The 14,327-nt window shown below is 33.9% G+C and overlaps 1 long non-coding RNA gene across 1 annotated transcript; it reads right to left on the reverse strand.

The window, feature by feature from the left end:
* Nucleotides 1-480: 480 nt before the first annotated feature.
* On the reverse strand, nucleotides 481-6,601 carry LOC146993871 (uncharacterized). The gene is made up of 3 exons (XR_015043818.1): nucleotides 6,243-6,601; nucleotides 3,662-3,776; nucleotides 481-768 (listed from the first exon to the last, which is right to left on the reverse strand). It is a non-coding gene; the product is annotated as an uncharacterized LOC146993871 (long non-coding RNA).
* Nucleotides 6,602-14,327: the final 7,726 nt, after the last annotated feature.

Consider the following 14,327-nt stretch of genomic DNA (forward strand, 5'->3'; position numbering starts at 1 on the left):
AAACAACAAAATAAGTAATTACTACACACCGAGAGGTTTTCCTCCTTTTATAAGATTTTAAAAGCGCGTGCGAGAATTTTCTGGTACTTTCTCGAAATCAAAAAGACAATTATTTATTTAATGTTAAATGCACGTGCTCTTGTATTTTTAATTTTCCGGCTTAGCTTTCTTCTTTTAATATTCGTCACGCGCTGCACTGCGCGGGAAATGAAACCATTTAATTTATAATTCAACTAACATTAGCTTTTTAAATACCAAATTCGTATCAATATTTAAAGCGGTTTGCCAGTAAACTGACCGATTCTAAGTCAGCCAATTTCTTTTAAGTTTCTCCCGTCCAGAAAGCTGAGAAAGAGGGGTATATTCGTTTGCAAACTTCAAAAGATACAGCATTTGAAAAGATAACTCTTTACAAGTATGGCGTCCCAACGGAGAGTAACAGACTCTTTTCATCGTATATTTGCAGAACATAGTTGAAGATTCTCAAATCCTATAAAAATATTCCTTTTTATAGTACTTTGTAGGAGTATACACATGCTGGACGTTCGTAACTTTGAAGGGGTTGTGCGACATGATGGGTGATTCGTAATTCTTTAGGCACTGATCCAAAGAGATTTGGTCCAAAGGTCTTCGACAGAGCAAAGAATCAAGCCAAAAATGAAAAATGGTGAACTCAGATGAGAAAAGATGTGGAGAAACGGTCTTCAAACTTTGTCGACTCAAGGAACACTAAGAACTGTAAGGGTTTTTCGGTGAAATCCATCCCACCTTTAGAAAAATATAGCATAAATCAGTATTTAAAGTAGATCAATATGTTATATTTACTTTACGTAAAAAAATATTTTTAATTTAAACATTTTAACATAAAACTAACGTAATTTAGTCATTATTATCATTAACCTGTACTACAGTTAACAACTACACTTGTCTATTTAGTGACTGGGGTGTGCTTCCATTTTTTTTTTTTTTTTTTTTTTTTTTTGCACGAACTTTTGAGGTCTAGCTGTCTAGATCTGTTGATTATGTGTAATGGCATTTCCTTTTCTGCGTTTAATTTGTTTTCATATTTTCCTTTAGCTGAAACATACGTTGAGAAAGATTTTTCATTTAAATACGCTGTTCCAAATGTCATTAAAATGTTTACAATAGCTGTGCGAAACATTTCTGTGTATCCTGCATTAATGGAAAATTTATGATTTATTATAGTCCTCTAAGAGATTTTTCCTTCTTTTTACGGAATAAAGGAACTATTGTAATCACGAAAAATTCCGGTTACAATATTTCAGCCAAAATATAGATTTTGACAGCTATCAAAAGGAATTTAACGATGTTTTTGCGTAACATGTGTACGTAAGGAGTTTAGTTAATCTACGTGCAATATTTGTTTAATTATCAAAAATTTAAAATTGGTTTAAGTGCTGCTAAGCTTATATTTTAACCATAACAGCCATTTTTGGTTAAAACTGAAACTTAGTAGAATAGTGAGTTAAATATTTCTGCACATTCAGTGTCCTTTTGCGGAGTGGGGCCAAAGCGAAACTTTTATGCATCGAATAACCTGCTTTCTTGCCGCCTGTTGGCCGAATAGTTTGTTTTTGCGTAAAAAGTGTCACTTCAATTGTAGAGACTGTTTCTTTTAGTGGTTTTTAATTGTATTTGGTGTTTTATTTTTTTATATACATTTTTCAATGTTTAATCAAGATATTTTAAGGTTTTATGAAATTTTGCCTCATCGTGAAGTGAGAACTGAAGTAATTCAATGAGAAGTCCAGCTCTAATGAAATTCAAAGATATAAGTTTAAAAGAAATGCAGCAAAAATGCGTATAAATTAATATTCCGCGCCAGGAAGTCATATGGTGTCTTAATCAAATTTTTTCATTCAGACATATTTATTTTTTTTTCCTCATCAGAAGTATTCTTTTGGTGCTACTTTGGTAGACGGTTGCACGGATTTTTGGCGATTTACGTTGGCCGAATTGTTGGCGCGATTTTTACAAACGTCAGCCATCTTGAAAAACGCTGTTTTACATAGTAAAGTATTCGAAACTTAAAAAATAAATAAATAAATATCGTTAAAAGTAATGGATTAATTTTTTGTTGAAAATGTCATTTTTTAAGATGGCAGGCAAGTGTAAATAAATACATTTACTATAAGTATAAAATACTAAAGTAAGGTTATTATTACTTTCATATAGCAGAGAAGAGAATAAAAACACCACTATAAAAACATTGAGCCAACGTTTAATTAGATTAAAATATTACTGAAATTGAATATCGAATTCAAAACCATCATACCAACATTTAAAAGAATTAGAATATTATTAAATTCAAATACTTTAAAATACGTTATATAGAATATAATTAACATTAAAACATATGGACAATAATTATCTCAGGAATTTCTGAAAATAGTGTATTAATTTTTTTAACAAAAATTGAAGTATACAATTATAAAATAAAAGAAAAATATGTACTTACATTTTTTTGAGTGTTTAACCTGTTGCTTATTGATAAGTAGCACAATAAAAAATCAGAATCATAATTTAGATAACATCTTTAAAGGAATTCGAAGATATAAATTAAATTTTAAAACGGCGCGGAAATGCATAAATTGTCAGTAACCAATCAGGGAGCTGATTACAGCTCGTTAATGCACAAATATTCTATAACCAATCAGAGAGCTTATTACATCACGGCTAGAATTAAAATTATTTAAAAATTCATACATAATAAAATCATTTTTTTAAAAAATGCAAAATTTAATTGTATTTTTATATTTAAGAGCCATAAATAATGTTTAAAACATTAGATTAAATTTATACATATTAAAACGAATTACTTTTAAAGTATGGCGACGTCATTGATTACATCATCCACAACATAAAATTTCATAAAATATGATAAACAATAAAATTTTTATTTCAAATAAAAATGCAAAATTAAATTGATTTTTAATATTTAAAAGCCATAAATAATATTTTAAACACGGAATTTATGCACAATAAAACGCATTATTTTTTTAAATATAATGACAACATAGTATCGGTTACCATAAATAACTTATCCAACAATGGGTTTACCATAAGTTGTATTACTCGCCAAAGGAAAATCTCCAAAAAATCGCCAAAATCCGTGCAACCGTCTACCAAAGTAGCACCATTCTTTTATAGTTTCCTTCAGTTGAGAAAGATTATTGTCTAAATCCAATTAATATTCGATAAGAAAACTGTTTTCGTTTGCGAAGCATTGCACGGCATTCTTTGTTACACGTGATGACTTCGTGTTAAGTTTAAAACGTAATCTGTAACTAAATGTATCTTTATAGTTTCTCATTTAACAAAAACTAATAAACTAGTGTGAATGCTTTATAATATCCTTTTTGAAATTTTCTTTTGATTTTTAGAGCTCCGAAGCTTCGCGGAAAATAACTTGAAGAAAAAGTAAGAAATAGTAAAGATCTCAGATTCCATTTGTACTTTACGGAAAGTAATCGATCTCTTTTTCAGTATCGCATTACCAAGTTTAAATATCATGTTTTTTACATTTCGTTTAAGTCCGAATCGACACCATTTTACCTTTCGACGACTTTAACAGATGACCGCCGATGACATGAGTTTGAACAACGAAGACACATCATTTAGAATACGGCAAACCACTTACCATTTCCTTTTTTGAATTTCAGTCTGTGAGGATTTTTCTATTTCATTTTACGTAAAAAGATTAAACAGTCCCGCTGAAGACACATGATGACGACCTCTCTGGCAGGTGGAATTTTCTGCAGGGAGAACGGAGGAATAAGGAGTGTAAAACAGAGGTATTTTAGGCAAAAGGCATACAAATCTATGAAAGCATGGGGGATTGGCTTCAGTTAATAATGGCATATATGGCCGTACTCTTGAATTACGAAGAAAAAGAGGCTAGTATCAAACCATTTTAAGAGAAAGACGCTAGCATCAAAGTGTCATCAGTGGCTTACAATTTCGAACCCACTCTGATGTTGTTAGCGTGTTCCCTCAGTTAGGTAGATAGATTCAAGGCTATGCTTAAGTTACTAACGGAGAAGGATGGCACTCTTGCTTCTTGTTGCAAATTAGTTGATTTCTCAACCGCATCGAAAACATTCGTCTTTCTATTTCTCGGCTATTTATAAGTAGGCATCAAAAATGTTCCTCCAGATTTTAAAGAAATCAACTGATTGTACTCAAACTACATCTAACTGATCCGCAGAGTTTTTCAAAAGTGGTAGTTCGGTCTAGGTTAAATCCGAATGGGCTAGTGCATGGGCGTCTTCGCGGTTTTCCCCATATATAAGTGTATACAAGGCACTTTCTCATAGAACGTCTCCTACGAAGGAATCCCTTCCTTTAGGCATATAGCCCTTCCGTGCTTTGCCACATTCAAAATTAACCAAAACCAAATATTGTACTGACTCTACATCAAAAGCAGATGACAATATGTTTTCCAGGGTTTTAAGCGCGGTTACTTACATATATGAAAAAAATAACTTTAAAGGCACTAAAACTGATGTCTTGACTCTTTATCTAAATTTTCTAGCATTCAGTTGATTAACATTATATTAACTGGTTAGGATCTAATTCTATTAATTTATTTTAGTGCGAGAAGATGCTTGCGCACTCTGTCAATTAAAAGTCTCAATTGTTTTGGCGATTCGCGATGAATTTTAGATATGGATAATAATTCGGTAACGTGACTTTTAATTATTAACCGTTTATTTTCAAATCTGGCTATTACCGTTTTCCACAGAGATTCATAAGTTTCATCCGTAGTCTGAGTTTTCTTTGCCTGGCCAACAAGAGTCGATTGCAAATAACATAGGTTTTGTGACTCGGTTTACTACCGAGTGACAAAACTATGTTATTTGCAGTCGGTATTCATTGTCATCGATTATTGATTTAAACTGAACTTTAAAAAGAAACCCTACTTGGCAGTTTCAGTTGAATTTAGGCAAGGTAATCTCTGGCAGTTTAACTGAACTTTGCTTTTTTAATGCCGCAACATTACTACGAGAAACAGTATAATTGCTGCTGTGTATATTGCCCAGTTCCTCTGATAAATGTATAAAGCTTACCTCACATTTCTCGACGTCAACTTCCATTTCCGAGAAGACTTATCTTGTTTGTGCTCTTCCCAATCTTCAGAATTTAAAACACATCTTTATATGCTTCAAATTTGTTGAAACTAATTTTAATATTGACCAGCTTACACTCGAGTTCTGCAGTGTCAAACTTTGATTCATCGTTATGTTAGTCACAAAGCCCTTCAATCGCGTTATTTGTGCTTTCAGATGACCCTTTCTTCGTATAAGAACATTAATCTCTAATGACCTCATTTTCCTAATATTAGCAAGTTCTTCCAACAACAAATAAAAAGATATTTACTTCAAATATTGCAGAAATGCTCCTGCTGATTGGACCACAGTTGTGGAATATCACTGCGAAATAACGAAATTTCTTTTGAAATTTCTTCATTATCTAACCACTTAATTAGCAGCTGTACAAAAGCTAAACAAACAACAATCTATTAAAACATTAGTATTAAGAAAAATACTTTGTTCGCGCATGCTCGTTACAGGATCTATTGCTAAACAACGACAGTATAGGAGAACGGTTTCTGTTATCAGACGATTAGGAGCCAACTATAGTTATTAATAACATGAAATGGCCTGCTATTGTAATGTGTAGCCATAGAGATTTAATAATAAACAATATCAATAGCAATATAGAATAATTAGTAATTTATTCAATCTACTGCACGGGCAGTAAAGCAGAAATTTCTGGAATAATCTAATATGAAATGGCCAACAGAGGATCGAAAATTAACAACAAAGTTGGGAATACCATGTTTTTTTAATTTCAGAACATGAATATGAAATCTGGAAAGGTCACCTGCTAATACTTAATACTGCTAGCCGAGGCTACAACTACAAAACGAGCAAATATTTGCGCAACATTTGGGAACATCATTTTAGTTACCATTTTTAGGACAGTCAGGCAGCGATTTAGACACCTCAAGATTATGGAAATAAATGCATATGAAACATATAAAGGGAGAAGGATATATAAAATGTAAGACAAAGTCCCATAGGTTCCTCTGCGACACTAATAAAAGTATACCTATGAACAACGAAATATAAATCGACACCAAAACACTATTGAAATACCAAAATTAATTTCAAAATAAAATAATTAGAATTGTATATAATGAAACGCAGAATACATGCCTGAGACCGACAACCAGTTGGAGAATGGTAAGAATATCGCTCACTGTCTACTGGATTCCTAGCTGTGCCGGTTTCAGGGGGAGCTGTGCACCCCGTAATAGATGTAGTGCTAGAACAGCAGTGCGACGGAGCAAAAATAGTCAAACCATATAAAGTTCTGTTCCTCTGTCCACCTTTCCCTCTCCCTGCTCATTAAGGAAACTTATGGCAGCGTGAGCAACATACAGCTTCTCATTCTTGTTGAAATATGGTGCGACACAGGTCCAGAAAATATGGTACAGCTATAATCTAATTCCGTAACAGGAGGTAGCCGAAATACTTGATATGGTTTGTTTTTGTTGTCTTGCCTATGATGAAACCTATTTATATATATCCAGGGACAAAGATGAAAACTTGGCAATCGGCAAATTGTTGTTATCGTAGGGATTCGTTTCATGAACAAGACCCAAATTTTTAACATTTCAGCAAGAAGGGTCCGACAATGAAAAATGTGTGCAGAGGTCAAGTCAGTGTCCGGGCAGTTACACAGTTTCTGTAGGTTTTCCTATCTACTGTGTCAGTTTTCAGTCCTCTGTGATGGCGAGTTCTAAGTTTCACTCTAATTTTTGTTAAAAGTCTATCTCCATTGATGTTATGGAGTTCCTGCTCTATCGGAATTGAAAGTTCCTTCAGTTTGTATTTGGCCGCGGCATTTTCGTCCCAGAAAATAATATTTACGTTATAATTATTGCTAAGAATTTGAGTCTCTTTTGCAGTTTATTTGCGTTCTCGTTATTGTGATGTTGACATTCGCTGCAATCACTAAAGAAAACAGACTTTATCTAAATATTTACCATCGTTTAGGCGAAAGTGTATTCGCTGGTGATTAGAGAGCTTGTATACAGGATTGCTTGTAGAGCTGCAATTAAACAACAGAAGACAATGAGTCCTTTTGGTTCCTCAGAAATGGGAAGGTATATGTACATGTCAAGTGCCAGAAAAAGCTCTGCGTTCATTTTACGATCCCATTTATTAGTTTCTGGAGTTTTTATATCTTTGCTGGAGTGCCAGACCGCGAAGTCATATGTGAGAGAGGCCGATTGAGTATCTTTTTTAAGGGCGAATGTCTGTCATATATAACAGGAAGAGAAGAGGACTTAAAATTGGAGCTTGGTGTACACCTGCAACTATTATCTTTCCCTTGATAAAATTTCCAAGATAAGGGCATTTTCTTCAATACCGTATATGGTTTATTATTTTCTGTCGGTTAGGGTTAGTTTTTGATCGAGATAAACGCCTAAATATTTAACACATTTTTCATTTGGAATGGCCAAATTATTATAAGAGTTCTTTTGGAAATATATTGTAGTAGATTTCCTTTCAATGATTTTAAATTTTCAAGCGTTAAACCACAGATAGATATAGTCTATCGCATTTTGGAGGTTTCGGATGGCTCTTTTCGGATTGGTGGATTTGCTGAGAATTGCAGTATCGTTTTCATATAAGGCGATAATGCCATCCTTATGGCTGGGATGAAGTCAGATTGGGCGTCAGATATTTTATAGAGGGTTTCGGCACGTGAGTCTTCTCGGTAATAGACACGTTAATCAGGATGCAGCAGTGTCTTTGGACGAGGATTTCCATGGCCTGAATTTCCGTGGTTTGGATTTGATTAATTTTTATCTCCCTCTATTGGACAATATTATTGCAAGTAAAGAAAGCAAGTCCTCCTCCACTTCCGTCTGTCCTATCTTTTCGAAGAATAGTACAGTTCTTATTGTTAAATTATAAATTTATATTTAGCATAGTCTTTCGAAGGCAATGAATATGAATGTCATCATTCATTAGGTAGACCTGAAAGTCATCTTTCTTGCTTTGTTTCTCGTTTTAATTTGGTGTCCTCATAGCACACTTCAAATGTTGCTCCAAGGCATGATCAGAGGTAAACGCATAGGCTGCCCTGCACGCGATAGCAGTATACGTAGATGCTGAATTTACACTCATCATTGAAAAGGATGCCATTGCCCGATGGGTTCGACTGCATGTTTGTCCTCCTAATTTATTTTGCTACAAACTTAAGTCAATGGAAGCATTCCCCAATCCGCCATCCGGTTATGCGTTCTCTTCATGCTTGTACGGGCTACAGGACGTACCGTCTTAATATGCATTCCAGAAGTGAATGTGATGTCTACTCAATGGCTCTCCATGCCATTAGTCCTGGAATAGTCCGATTTGGCCATCATGATGCTATAAAAAAAAAGAGGGACTCGTCAAATTGCAATGATTTTACTCGCATTCACCTTTCACATAGTTCTCTTAGAGCAGTTTCGAAGTTCTGTTTCCTAAGGTGCAGATTCCAAGAAAGCTGGAGCAATTGTCGAATTCCTACCAATGCGTAACACACAAAATACGTTATACAACATGGGCAACTAAGTCGTGCTGCACAACAGTGATAGCTTTCTAAAATAGATTACATTACTTATCTGAACCAAGACGAAATGCAATGTGCACAAGACATCTGTTGACATCCAGTGCGATTCCTTAATTTGTTCTGTGTCATCCTCTCAAAACCATCAATTGAAAATTCTCATAAAAGTCCTTAGATCTGTACAAGAGTTAGCAACAACTGTTCGGTAAAAAGATTATTTTTCATTCTGTTAAGTTGAGATTCTGCGGTGATCGAATTATGATATGAGCTGATTTCCATCTGCTTTCACCGAGCTTAACCCTAACTTCAACCAAAAAACAGCACGTAAATTTGAATTTTAAAGATTAAATTTTTTGTTTAAGAATTTTTTTAAAGTATCATCACTCTTGTTTGTAATATTCGCATCGCTTGATAATGATATAAATAAATAAGCATTCTACACCTCTCAAAGAACCCCTCAATTTCTGCAGTGCGATTCCTTCATGTTCTAACAGTTTCGGCTACCAGCAGTGTATAATCACATGCAAACTTCAGGATGACTAACTTTTTTCTTTTATCAAAGTATGAGGGAATGAAATTCCACACTTTCGACAGCTCGACTTACTATTATAGGCCGAAGGGAAGATTTAAAGCCACAACTATGAAAAGTGATTATATATTTTTAATCTATTAAGTGAAGTCACGGTTAGAAACAAGAAAGGCACATGGTTAGCAACTTACCATCAACCTTATTCCGTACTTCAGAGAAATTCAACTTCTACGTAGAACTATGCTTCTGTTCTCTTGACACATTTGGAAGGGAGAACAAGGCGTGTTTCAAATTATAATATCAAGAACTGCATGAATAGAAGAATAAAATACTCCAGCTTGAAAGGGGGAAATTGTCGTTTTGAAACCATTCTGACGTTTATAAGAAATAGCTTATGATTTTGAGAATAGAATAGGGATAGGCACTGGCACATGTCTGTAAAGACCTATACATATTTAAATGCGTCTTGTCATGTGCCTGGGAACGGTTTTAAAAACTTTCGAAAACAAACTGTCAGGATAATTATTTGAAGATGATTTTAAACGAAACAAGCAGCTGACACCAGTCTATATTGCAAGGACTTTCATTGCAGCTACAGGAAATCGAAGAGCTACAAAACCAGATATGCCTTGAGTAACAGGCTGCATAAAGTATTTCTTCAGACAAGGGGAGCACGTAATTTGTTACTCTAATACTGACAAAGAAATAAGTCTGTTTGGACATTGTGTAGAGAAAGATATCTGACATAGTAAAATCTGGATGAAGTGAAAACCACGCAAAAACAGTAAAATGCATCAACGAAGAAAGCTGAATCTTTACAATGGGTGGTCATAATTTTTTTCAGCAGATCTAACCTGCTCATTTTTGCTAATGCCACTGCAAATGCTGAAATATACTGACATCATATTTTTTATTCTAATGTCGAGTTGTTTAAAGATAGCTTTTGCAATAAATATCGATAACTATCATTGATATCAACTGGTTATATTACATACTGTTTGTGCCTATCTAAATTTACTTTTTGCAGAAACTGCAGTTCTGCATTTTTAAATATATCTGATATGACAAAATACGGATGGTATGAAAGTTCTTACTCTTTTCTACAGAGTCATTCAAGTTGTACGACATTTTACATTTGCTTCTTGAATTATCCTCGCTAGTATCAGTCACAGTTCGAGGTTGCAGTCGAAGTTTCAATAAGGTGGATATTATAAAAAGAATACCAACAAAATGGCTTTATTTTATATTGCATATTCATGCAGATTATCCTGAATTTTCTAAGCTGTCAGACTACTACAGTCTTTCTGCATAATTTAATTCAGCAAATCTTTGCCTTTAGTCTACACAGTAAGGAAAACAAAATACAGAAGTAGGCTGAATACCAGATGGCAATTACTTTCACAGAAAATAAACATACAGCCAGGATTCCGATATTTTGGATAAACAATGAGCTAATCCCAAAATCGTAGTCATCAAACTGCATAATACTGTAGAAATTTATAACTTAAATATGATACCTATTACAAATTAAATATAAAACTGGCATTCAGACAATTCATTATAACTATATATTTAAGGAATTATATTTGTTTAATTTTCCACAGAAAATATAGGCGTTATTGATCTATTTTCAAAGACATTTTATGCTTTGATGACAGCTGGTCCATATATTCTCTTATTAAGGAAACTTCAGTTCAAAGTTAAATCAAGACAAAGATGGTCTATTTATATCGCTAATGCAATCGCCGTCAGTCACAACAATAACACATGCAAGGGGCTAAAACAATATCCATACGACCACTAGATACGCAGTTTTGCTATCACGTTTTACCTTCAAGTCAAGCAGCACTTTACGTAGCAGCCCTAAATCGTAATGCTCTTCCACTTGAAAAAGCCGTGTGCAGTGGCAGAACAAGAAAGTCGCTGAATATTTGTAGTTTGGTTCGGGATACTAATCTCGGCAATCAGGCTGATTGCATGGGCGTGATCGTGCATACGAGCCAGTTTGCACTAGAAATTCCTCCTCGAAGGCATACCTCCATTAGGCAGCAGTCTTTATGTTCTTTGCTATAATCAGACAAACCAAACCCACTCGAAACTCATCCAAATCAGCGAACAGCTTTGCAATTTTAATTCATATTTTACCATCTCTAATTACGTCAGAAAATATAGGGAAATTGTTCGGGATCCAGATGACTCCTCGTGGAGATACAGTTTTGATCTGAAATTCTGTTGTAAACTCCAGCATTTTGCTTAAAACTACAGTTTTGACTTCGGAATTTCTCGATTTATGCAATAGCTATTCTCGGATTGAAGACAGAAACTTGTAATTAATTTCTCATATATTCATTACTAAACTATCGTAATTTTTGAATTGCTTTTTACGTATATTGGAGAAGGAATTTACAATATGAGTAGGATTATGGGAGTTACTGCTCCTTTCATGTAATTTTTTTCATATTTCCGAATTCACATTGTAACGTTTTCAATGACTTTGAAACTTCTCAAACATGGAGTTATTCCTTTGATATTGATTTCGAGCTAATCACTTCTATCTGTCGTTTAAATAATTTGTCTTCATTTTATTGTGTGAAATGCGAACTTAATCATTTAATTCAAATGTTCTTTGCAAATTTCGCGTAATCATTTTTCATATCAATCTTGGCCAAAATAAGATACAAAATTATGATTTCTTGCTTATTCTTGGCATAAATCGCTTGGCTGCTGTGTATATTATTTTGAAGTTTATATGTCGTTTCGTAGAACCTTCTATTTCTGAAGAATTGAAGCAGTTACTGAAACGTCTGTATTATTATCGGAATTATTAATCGTATCATAATTTTCATTTTCTCTGGGAGAGACAATTGGTACTGGAATCCGTAAACAGGCCATTTACCTCATCACAGTTAAGGACGAAGTATTGTGTAGAGGATTTGCCGCCTACTGAAGCAAAGAAAATTGAAATCCAATTGGAGAGAAGTGTTTTAGAGCTTCGGTACCGATGACGACAGCTGGATTTAGAAACAGGAAGTTATATAATATAAGAGGGTTCTAATTTTACATTCTGGAACTCCATGCAATATGTTTGTAATTTAGCACACCTGTTAACATACTCGATAGAACGTGCATTGGACATATCACATATGTCCGACACGGCTTAGCTTCTGGCTTTGTTACTGATGCTGTTAAAAGAGTCAAGTTCTACACCAGAAGTTTGCAATTCTTGATTTCTAACATAGTTATTATTACAAGTCAAGGTTGTATCTTAGAAATACTGTAGCGTCTAAAGCGACTTTTCCTTTATTCCTGCTGCAATTTTAGATTTCTTAAGTGATATGATGTACCAAAATATGATGTACGTTGTGCAGATAGTTTCCTTTCAAAGAGATAATTCAGAGATTTTTTTTATATCATCAGCTGCTTGGTATTTCAGTTTTCCTATAACAAGTTTGATTCTTTGAGATTCATTACGTGTATAAGTATTCCTATAATACATGTACATATATCTAATATAGTTCTGGAGCTTCTAGTTACCTAGTACATGGGGCAGGGTTCACAGCTTTGAGTGCTAGGTCCATAATCAATACCACGGGAAACACTGAAATATAGATACAAGTTTTGCTTGATTCAGACAGAAACAATTGGCATTTACTTGCTCGATTACGATGCCAATTTGAAACGGATATTCACATATTTTTCTTTTAAATTTGAGTTCTAAAGGGCAAATAAATGTTGAGGAGAATATAAAATAAATGGTTACAAATTTCAGTTCATATCCTGTTCTCGAGAGAAGTCATAGTGGCAGTATCTCATTGGAAAGTCGAGAAGTAGGCAACAAATATTGTATTGTTTTGATGAGAGAAATCAGTCAGAATACAGAAACCAGTTTGTACGAACTAATGGGATATGTAACTATCTGCTTCAGTGGGAAAGCAGCTCAGGAGGAGAATAGACGTGTCAAATGGAAGCAGAAATTAGTAGAACGTTTTCGTTACTGGATGAGTTATGGTGGTAGAAGAACATCTTAATCGATCATCGTCTGAGCTAGAAGACAAAACGCTAAAACTTTTTTGTTTAAGCCATCTTTGAAGGACATGCTGTCTTAATCTCATTTGTCCTAATCTTTTGAAGAAGTATGCAGGCTGTTTTGCATTCTTCAAACAATTTAAGAAATGAAAACAGGCAAAATTTCATCTTTGTTATTACTTATATATTTCCGTAACCATGGAAAATCTATATTTGTATCCTTAGATTTCTTAAGGTTTTTTTTAGCGACTTTACAAGTAGAAGCTTAAAGGAAATTAATCCCACGAACATTTGTCAAGTTTTATTTTTTCGCATCTGGACATGGTTTCAAAAGACGTGAACAGGTACTATAGGAACCAATAATCTCCCGAATGTCAGGCAGAATTTACTTTTCCCTTTTTCATTAGATGCAGTAGTACGTCAAATTATCTTTGAAGCCATATAAACATCAAGCGAATTTACGAAAGTACCTGATAATGAATTCTATATTTGTTTATATGCGGTGATCTTGTATTTAGATAAAGTAGGATATTCAATCTGGAGATATACTTCCCATCTCTTTAAGTGAGAAAGTTCTGGACGAGAAACTTGAGGTTTTCCTATGGTGGTAGATTTCTTCTGCTTTCTCCTATTACGTCGTATTTGCAGAGGCGAATAATGACTTTTGCCACAAGATATATGATTCGTACGCATGAGATTTCGGATACCTTCATTGCACACTTCTGGTACAGAGGCCGAATGTTTTATTAATGGATATCCACAAAGGACAGTTAAATTTATTGCTACATTCCTTTATGCATCGATTATGAAAAATGATATTTCAGAGGTTCATTTAAGAATTTGTAATGATATTAAAGTCATTCCCTCTATAATAATATAAAACCAGAGCGATGGTCTTAATTCAAATAAATAATGTCTGTTAAGTGGAGTTTCTGCAGTCTTTCCGATGTGAAAGTGACGCAAAAAATTATCATTAATTATTCCCACCTTTTACTCTCATATATTTATTAAATTATCAGTGAATATAAAACATCTTAATGCCTTCTCCGTTTTCTTTTAAAAATAGGAACATATAATTCGATACCTGTTTTTTTTAATTTCTTGCATTAGTGCCTCATTTAAA

The sequence above is a fragment of the Stegodyphus dumicola genome, chromosome 11, assembly GCF_044657685.1.
Source record: "Stegodyphus dumicola isolate Sdum_Otavi_A_Nest chromosome 11, ASM4465768v1".
NCBI classification, from domain to species: domain Eukaryota; kingdom Metazoa; phylum Arthropoda; class Arachnida; order Araneae; family Eresidae; genus Stegodyphus; species Stegodyphus dumicola.